Here is a 10862-nt window from a genome sequence, read left to right as displayed (position 1 = left end):
AGGTGGCTCGGGGATGGAGTCCTCGGAACTTGACCAAGTAAGCTTCGACGTCCACTCACCGGGAAGTGTGATGTTGTCCTCGGAGCCCTCGGAGATGGGAAGCTGCATGTGCCTCATCATCGCCTTTTGGCGTTGGCGGATCTTCTTGTTGTCATGGTGGGCTTGGTACATCCTATATTCGAGGTCCCTCTTGAAGCAAAAGGACTTCTTGAGGCGAGCGGTGAGCTTGGCGAAGAGGCCCTTGGTCTTGACGGAGTTGGGCACGAAGTCGGAGTCATCACTATCGGCTTCCTCCTCCTCCTTGTCCTTGGGGGCATTTTTGCCAAACCTTGGAAGATCATGATTCTTGACAAGTGGGCTCTTCTCCTTATGGATAGTGATGTTGGGGCGACATTGCTCTAGGAGATCTCCACGGCCCTCTTGCTCCCACTTGAGACAAATGAGCTTCATGACGTAGGGCGCATACTGAGGAAGCTTGCGTAGAAAGGCACAATCACGCATCTCATGCCAAATGTAGTCCATGACGTCCAGCTGCTTGCCGCGGCCCCTCATCTCATCAGTGCGCACAAGAAGGTTCACAAGAAACCCATGCACTTCATCATGGTTGGTGTGCTTGAGGTTGATGGTGCTGCGGTAGATGCGTTTCATGATGTCGTAGACGGGAAGGAGGTTGTAAGCACTTCCACACAACATCCTTCCGGGGATGTAGAGGTTGGCCATCTTCTCCTTGGCCATCGGCTTGGGCTGAAGATGAATCCGGAAGTAGTTGATGTCATAGTCGGGAAGCTCATATCCAATGCCCCTAGCAAAGTCCTCCCACGTGGCCTCCATCACATGCTCCCGAGTCATCCACTTCAAGGTGCGGAAGCCACCTTCATCCTCAAGAAACACAGCGGTGGCATAGAATTGGCATATCACTTCCTTGGAGTAGTTGTGGGAGAAAGTCATCAAAGGAGTAAGCCCTTGTTCTTCACAAATCTCAAGAGCCTCCCTGTGACGCCCTAAAACCGGTACCATGAGGATCCCAGCGAATCCGCCGAAATCCGCACGATATCGATTCTAGGAGACGCACCACCAAGCGCCTCGTACACGCCGAAGCATGCACGCGATGCGGGTGGAATCAATCACGAGAGGTAACATTACAACAGGATTACAATAGAGCCCACAAGAAACATATATTACAACAACGACTCCAACGAGTCAAGATACAAATATACAATACAAAGATCCAAATCATACAGAAGATCAAATACATCCGAGTACGGACAAGATACAAATTGGACTAAGAGTCCTGAAGATAACCAGTGGCGTCCATAACCCTGCCCAGGCCAAGCCGGAAGGGTAACCTTGCTAGCGTCGTCTTCATCGTATCGATCTTCACACCTGCCCGGTTATATCCCGTAGAAGCAGCAATAAGTACGGGTTCGTACTTAACAAGACTTCAAGACGTATAAGCATTCGTCAACCAGTCGTCCTTTGTACTTGAGGCACGCAGGGGACTTAGAGGACGCAAGAGGAACGTCATAGGCAATATGGTGGGGTTAAGCGGCAGCGCGCAAGCACTAAAAACCTATAGAGACACTCTACAACATTCGTCTAAACAGAGAAGGTGAGAGAGCGCATAACTAGCAGTTCTATACTCTGCAAACATAACACAGCCGATGCGTTTCCCCCTCGCAAGGAAGTACTTATAAGGGCACTCACACGGTAGACAAGTTTTAACCATTTATTATTGAAGTTGTGCTAACTTACTACGCAAGTTATTATGAATGACCAACAAGTGTAAGTTGTCTATGGTCGAGTCATACAGCTCCAAGTCGTCCATAACCGCGGACACGACTTATCGATAAGATTTAACCCTGCAGGGGTGCCCAAATGTGCCCACACGCACGATCAACCCACTTGCGACAGGTGGATATCACGACTCGCACTCTCCTTCGCGACAACAATGTTCAGGAAGCCACCTAACCAAGTTGAACCCGTATCGAAGTCCGGCCGAATCTCCGAAGCGGACCTAGCTATGTGCGCCAGCGTGCTAGGTGGTTTAAACACACACTGGGGCGATAAACCACTTCACAGAGGCTCCGCGACCTATACGTGCATACCAGAAACAAGGGATACAAGGCACCCAGGGGCTTCCCAAAGTAAATAAGTAACAGGCTGGCATGCACGCAAACAACAAATGGTAAAACATTGCAAACTAGTTGTGGCCACTGGACAAAGCTGTTGATTCCGGCAGTGGTCGAGGGGAGACCCAGAAACATACCCACATGTGGTTAGAGCGCTCAGTCTCGGAACAGATAACAAGAACTCGGGGTCCTAGGTTTTAAAGAAACACAAGTGAGCCGTCACAAAACGATCAGCTGACCCACCGATGTCTCCGCTTAACAACTATTAACAAGTAACCATGATATCCTCAACAGATATAACCATAAACCATGTGTCATGATTCCCCAACAGATAACCCGATAAGATAGCGATAACGGTAACGAGATAAAACAGCACTAGCATGCGCTACGACTAGCAAGGCAGACCCGATAACCAAACAACAGCTGTAGGAGGTTGGTGGTTGGTGGTGGCAATATGGGCTGCTTTAGGTAACAAGTGGAAGGGACACGTGATAAGAACGCAACTTAAGGATAGCATGAGGGAGAAGGCAAAATAAAATAGGTGAGCGACTTCTGCAGGGGCAGGAGTATAGAGGAAATGCTTGCCTGTTAAAGCTTGCCGAGAAACATCCGGAGGACTTGTCGTATCTCACCACATCACTTCGTGATCCTATCCGGGAAGAAGCAAATGCTGGACAAACAACGGATGCAAGTCTTACTACTACAAAATAAGAACCGGCATGACGAAGATGATATAACATGGCATGGCAACGATGATGGGGTGCAACTATCCAATTTAAGCGGAATCGGAATTCCGACACACAATTATTAGGTTCAAGTTATTTTTCTACCCCGCATATTAAATGTTGATTAGCATGGCAAAACATGGCATGGGTGAGCTACGGCAAAATTAAATGGAACCGGGACAATAATTATACAATATCCCACATATTCCATATGTTATTTATTAGGTGATAATGCAAACTAGCACGAAACGACATGATGCAAGATGGAAACATGCACATGGATGTCAGATTCAGAATTGTTGGTTTTTTTTTCTGAGTGAATTTCATATATAAAACTTCTGGTATTGAGCTATATATTAGAAGATATAAAAAAATAAACATGTTTATACAATTGAAAAATAGAAGAAACAGAGTAGAGAGACGTGAAACTGGGAGGTGATGTTTTGTCTGACGAAAATTGTACCGGAAAAGAAAGAGACATGAGACAACCCATACGGGATGAATAGCTAGCAGTTAATCATGCACACATGCAGCTGGATCGATTGATGGTTCATGTCTAGCTGAAGCAAGCATACAGCTAGATCAACTGATATACTCGCGTGTGTGGTGCTACCTGAGAAAAGGTGTAGAAGTGTGCAGCTGATAAGCTGATTACGTGCGTGGAGCAGCAACGAGCAAAGCAACTGGTGACCAAAGGATTTACTCGCAGGGAACAAAGCAAGGCACGACGTGGTGATCGATTGAGACGACGGTGACACTACAGTTACAGAAACGAGGAAGATGAGTGAAAACAGAGAGATGCTCACTGCGGGGTGGTTGGTGAATTGCTCGGACTTGGGAAGCTGTGAACGGCGCAAAGCAGGACCAGGTCATCGATGATCGCGACGGAGACGCTCCAGGTCGGGCACGGCTGCAATTTTTGGAGAGGATCTGGAGGATGAACGGTTAACTGAATTAACACAAGAAGTGGACACTTGCTAACTGAACCTTCACAGCGCACATGTAGAAGAGAAAGATCGCGCCAACCACGGAAACAATGGAGGTGGCCGAACCAGGACGACGCAGAAAAGGATGGTTAGCTCACCGCGAGACGTTGGAGTCGTCGATGAGGCTCGGGGAAGGGCGGAGACGAGGCCACGGAAGACGTCGAACTCCTGGACGAAGACATGGTCGACGGTGACGAAGAACTTGATCAGCTCCGGCTCCGGAAGCTAGCGAGGAGGAAGAGGGCGCCACGAAGGTTCCATCCCCGCGTTCGGTGCAGCGAACGGCGGCGAACAACGACGGCAAGGACGGCGATCTCCAGCAGGTTCTTTCGGCGATTTTCTCTCGGACAGCAACACCGACAGTTTCGTCAGATTTTGGCGACGCCGAAAAGTGAGAAAACAGGACGGAGAAGAGAGGGGAAAAGGGGCGCCGTCTCACCAGGAAACTGATGAACACCTCGGCTGGGGCGGGCGAGGTCGGAGGCGGCCGGAAACCTCGCCGGAGCGCGGCAGCCGGAGAGGAAGAAGGCGACCTTGACGACGATTGGAAGGCCAGCTGCTAGATTTTCTTGAACGATGAGAATCGCGACGTCAAGGCGAAGCTGGAGGTGGCCTCAGCTTGACGAGGGGTGGCCGGAGATGGTCGGGCGACGGCGATGCATGGGTGGAGACGATGGGGTTTTCTCTTCCTTGGGTTCGACTTGAGAGAGGGGAAAGAAAAAGGGGAGCAGGTGGAGGCTGCATTGGTGTACTGTGACCTGTGCAAAGGAGGGTCACGCCTCATGTGTGCTGTCCAGGAAGAGGAAAACAAGTGTGGCATTGGAGTTGTACCGAGCTGTTGCTCTTGGGCTCAGAGATTAGGATAGGTGAAACAAAGGCTGCAAGGAAGGAGTGGCCAGAAGGGAGCCTCGGCCTACTCTGCCAAAACTGGAATTGCTTAAAGAGTTGGCAGAAACTAGATAGAGAGAAAGGAGAATGAAAGGAAAAGAGCAAGGGGAATGGAAAAGAATTGGAGAGTCAAAGGAAAAGAGAAGGAAAGATAAAGAGCAAACTTGAAAACATTATGTTAAACAAAAACAATTTTTTATTTTATTTTAAGATTCGAAAATCAAATTTTATTTTGTTTTATTTAAATAAGAATAAGAGTGGGAGGGTTTTATAAAACCATATGAGAGGGAAACAAAATAGTTTATGCAAATAATTTTTATTTAATAAAAAAATGTAAATAATATGATGCATGGATGATGATGCATAGAAGAAAAAGAACAAACAATTCTATTAGGGGTATTTTTCCGGGTCGCTACACTCCCCAAAGTACTCGAGGTTGGAGTTGAGCTTGTCCATGCTGATGGAGTATTGGGGCAACAATTGAATTCCTTAGCCTCATAGACCTCGTTGTAGATCCTCTCCTGGTTGGCATGATAGAAGAAAGGATTGGGGCATTGACGAGCATTCCTTGGCAACAAATACGGATTGGCCCCTCGTACTTGCAAGAATTGGGCTTTCTTGAGATCGGTCATTGACTTTTGAGGACCCGAGGCAGTCCTCTTGCTAGCTGACACTGATGCATCCTTTTGACGCTTGGTGGTTCTTGTTGGCATAATCTCTTCTTGCTCTTCCTCCTCACGATGACGACGAGTGGGAGGCTTGACCTTGCCGCCACCACGGGGCATGGATGATCCTGTGAATAGCAAAGGTTTGGGAGGGAATAGGGGATAAGTGCACAAGCCATGGAATTAAAGATCAAGGAGGACACTAACAAGCAACATTGGTGAAACTAGTCAAAGCGGTAGTACCGCAACCTGACCCGGTAGTACCGCTTGGACTGGTAGTACCGCCCGTGAATGAGCGGTACTACCGCTCAAGCTCAGCACATCTAGATCGAGATTGAGGACATGGCAAAGTAGTTCATAGTGTCACACATTGTTTCTAGCTAGTATCCCCGTACATGTAGAGCTTCCAAGAGAGTTTCTCCACCACAAACCCCCATCAAACCCTAGCCTATGCATCTAGGGAGTTCAGCACACCCTAGAGAGAGATTAGGGTTCATACCGGAGGACATGGCGGAGAAGAGGATGGGGAAGCTTCTCCACGGAGGAGATTTGGCCACGGGCGGCTGGAGAAGGAGATCGGGGCCGGTCTCCTTGAGGTCTTGAGCTTGGGGGCGCGTTTGACTCGAGGTGAGTGGAGGTGTGTGGTGATTTTGGGGAAGAACCGTTCCACCCGGTACCTTAAGTCAAAAACGCAAGCGGTAGTACTGCTCATAGGAGCGGTAGTACCGCTTACTGGTACTTGCCCGGTACCTCGGGCGGTAGTACCGCTCTGGGGAAAACTTCTGACTGTCGTCAGATTACTGCCCCTAAGCGGTAGTACCAGCCTGAGACCCGGTAGTACCGGTCTCCAAAGCTCAAAGACACTCAGATTTTGGTGTAGACTTGTGCTTTTAGACTGAATTGGCTCAAGCGGTAGATATTGGCTTAGGATTAGATGACGGAACTGTTAAGGTACTTGCAAGAATCAAGGCATGAAAAGCCAAGCTTGGGTGAATCTCCCCCGAAGAACACGGAGAAAGGAAAAAACAAGAAACAAGGGAAAAGAGAAAGAAAAACAAAAGAGAGATCAAAGAAAACAAGAAGAAACAAAAAGAAAAACTCCTCAAAGAGGAGGTTGATGGCCGAAGCCACCATGTGAGAGTAAAGTGGTGTGAGGTTGCGTAGATATATCTAGAACTCATGGCCACAACTCAACATGAAGCTCATTAGTCACTTAGATAACAAATAGAGAATGTTTCGGGTTTATTTATGCATTATGGGGGGAGGGATAGCTCAATAAGTTTAAACCGCACTCCCCCTATGTTCATGCATGCTTTCCATCTAGACATGTAGCACGAAAGTGGTATGAATGTCCACTCTCGATGCAATGTCCAAATGAAACGCACAAAGGGAGAGAAGCAAACCTTATCGTTGACCGGTAGAGCATGAGATCATTTTCTTGTCGGTCTCATCAAAGGTGTGTTGACACTTGGGGTACTTTGGGGTTTCCATACCGTTGACCCCTTACATATCTTGCCCTTGAGTATGTCTTGATGTAGTTTGCTTGAGATATGAAAGGGTCTTGAACTTTTGCACACCGGCGAGAATAGACCATAGGAATAGATTCTTGAGAGGTCCTTTGATCTTTAATAAGATTTAGGTCCTCGCCATGACCCCCATTGTTGTTGAAGCCGAACTTGAGGTTGTGGAAGAGGTGATCTTTCACTTGGTTTTTCAACGGAAGAAGCTTGGCCTTGTGGTGTAGATGGCTCCACATAGTTGGAACTTCATCCTTCCCCGGCACTCGTAGAAGGTAGCTTTTGAGGTCGGCGAGTGCCAACACCCATCCTTCCTATGGTAACTGGGGGAATTGCATCTCCTTTCTCACAAGAAGCACGTCGCCCCCTCCAAAGAAATATCTTCTTCATCAAAAGAGTCTCATCACACAATACCACAAACCACACAATAGACTCATACTCCATCATCATGTTTGAGTGTCTTCAACTAAGGTTTGTCTCTCACTTCCGGCAGCCCCATGTTGTTAGGGTAAGAAAATGGCTAGGAATATATGACGGATTCCTTCTTTGCCAATGAATACATCCAATATATTGAGCTTGAACTCCATTCCATTGTTGCTCCTTCTTGCGAGGATCATGGTGTAGAACTTGCATTGAACTTGTTTGACAAACTTCATCATGGTTCATTTCCTTCAACGCAAATCCTACAAAACACGATCTCTACACAAGGAAGCATTTTCTATTAGTCCGAGACCGTGGCCTCTTGGAGAGACTAGCTCCACAAGAGAGCTACCACATGTTCATTGTAGTAGGTACAAAGACCCAAGCGTGTAAAGCAATGAACGGAGAGAATCATAAACAAGGGTCTTGACAAGGTAGGACATCATCACCACCTTGTCAAGGCCCAATACCTTTAAGCTTGCTTGTGTTGTCGTCAAGAGAATGGTAGAGATAGATGACTTGATGACGACAACGAATTCCTTCCTTCCGGTCATAAGACTTGTGGCTTCAAAATCAACCACCCAATAAGCACCACCGAAAGCAAGGCCCTTCATGGATCAAGACTTGGAAATAGGAACCCATTTTTCAATGGGCCCTATCATGACGTTCCTCTTTATATTGATCCTTCTTTGGCTTGATTTCCACTTCTCCTTCGTTGCATGAGTCCTCAAGGGCTTCAACTCTAGCTTCAATGACTCCTTCCAAGAATTGGGCATGGATTTGGAGGCTTTCAATTTCGGACTTCAAGCGATTGACTTCATCTTCATGATCCGGGTGAGGGTGAGTTATTTCAAATACTTGAATCTCTTTCTCCTTATTCACCCGGAATTGTTCCGATAGAGCTTCTTCAAGAAGAGAATTCCTTTTCAAGAGCAAACTATTTTGTCTTTCCAAGGTGGCAATGTCGTCTTCATGGTTACAACAAATGTGGCCCTTGCTTGAGAGTTGGTATTCTTTTAAAGCTTCATCTTGCATGAGCTTGATCACCATAAGCTTGGCCTTGCTCCTCTTTAGAGATGCAATTTCATCCTCATGGTTACAACAAGTGACATTTTCCTTGCTCAAACGAACCCACTCTATCAAGGACTCATTTTGCCTATCATTTACTTCAACTAGCTTGGCCTTGTGTCTCTTTAGAGTGGCAATCTCCTCTTCATGGTCACAACATTGCACCTTCTCTTTACTCAAGTGATAGTACTCATCCAAGGCTTTCTCTTGAGTAGAAATGACTTCCAAGAATTTTGCATTGTTCCTTCTCAAGAAGCAAACTTCGTCAAGGAGCTTGTCGCAACATGAATTGGGACCTTCATCTTCTTTCTTCTTGTACACTTCTTCTTGAGGATGCCTCCCCATCTCGGATAGGAGCTCAAACTTGCTTTCCAAGGATTTGAAATCCTTGGTAAGGGTTGCAACATCCTCAAGCAACCATTCATGGCTTTCTTCAAGATAAAGCTTCTTTGTCTTGAGCTCATCCACCCAACCAAGTGCATAATCTTGGTCCTTGATGAGTTGGGAGATGAGGGAATTGTTGGAGTCTTCAAGAATAATAGCACTAGCTTCAAGAGACATACGCATGCACACTTCTTCCTCATGAGCTTGAGTGAGAGAGAGAAGCTCTAATTCCGCCTCCTTCTCAAACCTCTCCTTTTCCACCATATGGTCTTGATCTCCTAGCATGTTATTGAGAGGAGCATCCAGACCCACAATAGATATAGTATTTGAAGAAGGTGTAGGTTCGGAAAGGGATTCTACCTCCAACAATACCTTTGCCACTAAGCAACGAGGGGTGTTGGTGATGAGGTTCTCATTTGGAGAGTCGGAGAGAGAGATGGAGGGAGTGGAAATGGCGACAGCGGCCACTCCCTCTTCTTTCCCTTTGTCTTCACGCTCATCACCTTCATGGGAGGAGTACTCCTCACGAATAATGAAGGTTCTAGGCTTCTTGGTGGAGGAGATCTTGGTGTCATCGGAGTTGGAGGAGAACTTGGAGAAACCTTTGGAGAGGGATTTGAACTTGCTCTTACGGACGAGCCTTCCACCGTTGTCTTCCCTTCTCTCATAGATACAATCCGCAACAAAGTGACTTTTGTCGCCGAAATTGTAGCAAGATCTTCCCTTTTGTTCCTCCCTTGGGCTCTTGGAGGAGTGTCTAGTAGAATCATGAGGTGAGTATCTTCTTGGCCTTGAGCTTCGTGTCTTGTTTCCACTCTAAAAATTCTTGGCGGCAAGAGCCATGTGTTCATGATAGTTGGCCTTGAGATCATCCGGACCCCACTCAATGGGATCCTCATCGCTCTCACTAGCTCCATGCTCCTTCATCTTCAATGCAAGGTTGGGCTTGCGGGTGTTGTGGGCGCGATCAATAAGATCTTCCGCATTCTTCTTAGAGATGTCCAAAGCGATGACTTCACTAAGTACTTCATCGGATGTCATAGCATGGAAAGAGGCATTTTGGCGGATGGCCGTCAACTTTACTTCCTCATAAGGAAGGAGAGCATTGTAGAACTTTCTCTTGATCCAAGGGTCATCCACAAACATTGCTCCAAGATCTTGCATTTGCATGGCGAGAGCAATAAGGCGCCGGTACATCTCTTCGGGCGATTCTCCCTCATTCATGATGAAGTTGTCGTCCATGTTGTTCACTTCATCGAACCGAGAGCTTTGAATGCTCTCATTTCCGAGGAAGAGCTTGTCGAGTTTATTCCATGCTTCCTTGGCGGTCTTGAGCGAGCGGATATGAGCGCGGTCCTTGGGCGTGACGGCCATGTGGATCATGTTGATGGCGGTGGCGTTTTGTTGGTCATCCAGTACTTCCCTTCTTGTCAAGTTCTTAGGGTCTCGTGGTGAATAGCCCTCCTCAATGATGCGCCAAAGCTCGGTAGAAGCACTGCGCACATGAGAACGCATTAAGAATTGCAAATTTTCAAAGCTATTAGATTCAAGTAGCGGTGGTGAACCATGAGTCAAAATATGAGGCATAGGTATTGGGACATTTACAGTGTAATCACTTGGTGAGGGCACCGCATGATTACCTCCTAATTGTCTCGCAACCGGAGGTTCATCCTTCCCTTTTGATGAAGTGTCAACATCCTCAAGTTCCCTTTCTCGAGGAGGTTTTGTCGATTGCTCAACAAAACCAGCAAGAGGAAGAGTGTTGACTTGTTGTGGAGGAACATCGACACTTCCCTTAGGATCTATGATGGGGGTTTGGTTTTGGAGCAATCAACTCCATCATCATAGCCTTCATTTGAGATACAATGGATGACTCCAATTTCTTGAGGTCATCCAAAGTAGCCGGAGTATTATCGGCAATTGATGATGGAGGTGATTGCTCACCGGGAAGGGATCCATTCGCAACCGTCTCTTGTTCGGCCATTTCTTAGGCGGTAAAGCCCGAGCAAGAAAACCTTGATTTGATACCAACTGAATGGATCGTAGCGAACAAGTGGGGGGGTGAATGGACGCTACGCCA

General features: G+C 47.1%; 1 long non-coding RNA gene across 1 annotated transcript; it reads right to left on the bottom strand.

Annotated features, from left to right (window-relative positions):
- Positions 1 to 1158: 1158 nt before the first annotated feature.
- LOC127313355 (uncharacterized) lies at positions 1159 to 4548 on the bottom strand. The gene is made up of 3 exons (XR_007858914.2): positions 3939 to 4548; positions 3661 to 3784; positions 1159 to 2799 (listed from the first exon to the last, which is right to left on the bottom strand). It is a non-coding gene; the product is annotated as an uncharacterized lncRNA (long non-coding RNA).
- Positions 4549 to 10862: the final 6314 nt, after the last annotated feature.

The sequence above is a fragment of the Lolium perenne genome, chromosome 7, assembly GCF_019359855.2.
Source record: "Lolium perenne isolate Kyuss_39 chromosome 7, Kyuss_2.0, whole genome shotgun sequence".
Taxonomy (NCBI): domain Eukaryota; kingdom Viridiplantae; phylum Streptophyta; class Magnoliopsida; order Poales; family Poaceae; genus Lolium; species Lolium perenne.
This window is presented reverse-complemented; position numbering and strand designations above follow the sequence as displayed.